Raw genomic sequence first — 3,344 nt, 5'->3', positions numbered from 1 at the left:
GATATATATAAAATATATATATATAATAATAATATAATTATATAATATATATATATTAATTTTATATATTATATTTGATCTATTATATATATTTTATATTATAATAATAGAAATATATTACAATATATTATATCATATATTATAACTATATTAACTTATTATATATATATAATAATAATATTATATAATATATAATATATATAATATATATATATTAGTTTAAATATATATAGTGGAGGTAAAAAATCCCACGAGGAAAAATCTCAAGGGAAAAATCCGCCCGTCAATAATTAATTATCCCCCTGAGGAAGAACTCCCACTACCGGATTTAGGTATATGTGTATTTTTACGTTAATTTCAAACAGTAAAACGACAAAACTGCCTAAGAAACTAAATATTATCAAGGATATATGTGTTTTTACACCAATTTCAAACATATAAAACGACTAAACTGCCTAGGAATCTATCTTCCTTTAAAAAGACTTAACAACCTTTTTCAAGGAAACTAAACCAATTTAGTTGCTTTAGCAATCTGTTATACTACATCGTATCTGTTACCTAATCCAAGAATTTGCTCCGCTGTATAAGAGGAATTTTAGATTCAGTAATAACGTCCTATGGAATTCATCAGGTCTAACAAAGGCGGAGCGAAAATTGCTTTTGAAGGCTATGTTAATGTTAAAGGGAATTAGCCAGTGAAGTGGTATCATATGAGTGTGAACTACGGTGTTCTAAATCACAGTGCAGAGCCAAAATAAAAGGGAAAGGCAATGGATTGTTAAGAAAACGAATGATCATACACATGGGCCAGATGTCATCCTGATAGAGAACCTAAAAGCACTCAAGAAATTAAAAATAGAGCTATAGATGCACGAGAGACTTCTCAAAAAATATTTTCGCGGGCCGTTGAGGCTATGAATGTAGGTGTTGCAGCAAGCCTCCCTACAGTAAGCCATTTGAGAAGAAATCTTAGACAGCATAAAGTATTCAATTAAGCATGAAAAATCTGCAACTTATTCACCACATCAAAATGGAACTATTGAAAAGCTTGGCATTCAATTTTTGTGATATCCAGATGTATGTTGTTAGAGTCTAAATTACCAATTTTTGTGATATCCAGATGTATTTAGTCTAAATTATCAATTTTTGTGATATCCAGATGTATGTTAAGTTTAAATTACCAATTTTTGTGATAACTAGATGTATGTTGAGTCTAAATTACCCATTTTTGTGACATCCAGATGTATGTTATTAGAGTCTAAATTACCAGTTTTTGTGATATCCAGATGCATGTTGTTAAGAGTCTAAATTACCAAAATATTTGTGGACATATGCTATAATGTGTACTGTTTATATGCGTAACAGATGTTATAATGACAGAATTAAGAAAACTCCTTTTGAAGTGTTTACTGGTCAGAAACCAAATATAAGTTGTATGGGACCGCACTCGGCTCTGCAGGATCTTAAAAGAAAAAAAGGAAATGGGACTGGAATGACTGACAGCAGCTGGGACAAACAAAGGAGGAAGGAGCGGAGCAAAATAAAAAAATTACCTTAATCCTATTTATTGTGTACAGTAACTTACAATATATACAGTGAGTCCGGGCTTAGCAAAAATAACTAATTAAATAGATATTAACGTAATGAAATACATGAGAAAACAGCAGCATTCAAAATCAATGAACAAGCCTCAAAAGACCACACAAATTACAATCATAATCAAAATACTCATGCAAAAAGTATCTCAAAAAACAGTTACAGAGCCATACACTTTTCAACACCATTATATTAAAAGAAAAAACCAAACAATATAATAAACAAGCAGCATAAATAAATGAACAAACAGATGGACAGGAAGTATAAAATAAAATAAGCATATAAAATACAGCAGCAACATAAATAAAAGTATACAAATTACTCCTGGCAGCACATATAACAATTTGCGTAGAGATAACATAACTGTCAAGCTGTCAAAAGAGGGTGAATCAAATCAGGCGAACTCCGTGAAGACATCGTAACAACAGCCATCAACTGTTAACAGGAACTCCACCACTAGCACACATGAATCACGGGAGAGACGTTGAAACAGCAACACGGGAAGTCAACAGATGACTATGGTTAAGCCATCAACTATCCTTCCAACCGTCGAAGTTCAACAGGAGGTAACCAATACCTGCTACTCAAGTAAATGCTCCATGCTGCTAAAGCTGCCAGAACCTGACTCGATGCTGCTAAAGCTGCCAGAACCTGACTCGATGCTGCTAAAGCTGCCAGAACCTGACTCGATGCTGCTAAAGCTGCCAGAACCTGAACTCCAATGCTAGCTGCCAGGAAACTGTCATGCTGCAAAGCTGCCAGACACCTGAAACTCGAATGCTGCTAAAGCTGCCAGCAACCTGACCTCGATGCTGCTAGGCCTGCCAGAAACGGAAACTCCGAAGACTGCTAAAGCTGCCAGAAAACTGACTCGGCTGCTAAAGCTGCCAGAACCTGACTCGATGCTGCTAAAGCTGCCAGAACCTGACTCGATGCTGCTAAAGCTGCCAGAACCTGACTCGATGCTGCTAAAGCTGCCAGAACCTGACTCGCTACCAATGAGTCACACAAGGCTGTTACATCCTCAAGTAACATAAACACCAAATTACCTTACTTAAGAAACTATCCAACTTTTAAGGAAGATTATCAGAATTTAGTTAAGAGTATATATGACACTGATCCATATCCTCTCAAAATGTGTCTAGGTGGAGAAGCACTTCAAGCAGTGAAGGGCTCAGAGGGTAATTATGATGAAATGATTCAACGTTTGGATGATAAATTTGGGAATTCAAGAAAGATTGTAGACTTAGTGATTGGTGAGCTTAGATCTCTAAAGAAAAGGATTTATTAAAATGGTCGATCAGGTTGAGCAATGTTGGCTTGATTTAAAAAGGTAAATCTCTCTGATGAACTTAATAGTGCAACGTTGTCAGCCATATAGGAAAGGTTTTACCTTCACTTCAAAAGAGAGAATGGGTAATTAAAGAAGATGAGGTATTAGTAACTAGCAATCTGTTTCCTGAGTTGTTGAAGTTCTTACAGAAGGAGAGAAAATTTTTGGAATATATGAATTCTAATGTTAGGAGTAGCGGCAGTGATAATAAGGCAACAGTCCATCATGTTGACAGCACAGTTGAGAATGAATCAGAATTGATAAAATTGGTGAAAAAAATCGGGGAAGAACAAAGTATTAAAAATAAGGAATTTGAATCTTGGATTGTTAACTTGACAGAAATGGTGAAAGGTATTAAACCTAAGGCAGATAGTAAGGGGATAGGATGTCTGTTACACAATTCAATTGGTCATGA

The sequence above is a fragment of the Macrobrachium nipponense genome, chromosome 24 (genome assembly GCF_015104395.2).
Source record: "Macrobrachium nipponense isolate FS-2020 chromosome 24, ASM1510439v2, whole genome shotgun sequence".
NCBI classification, from domain to species: Eukaryota; Metazoa; Arthropoda; class Malacostraca; order Decapoda; family Palaemonidae; genus Macrobrachium; species Macrobrachium nipponense.
Note: the sequence above shows the minus strand (reverse complement) of the source record.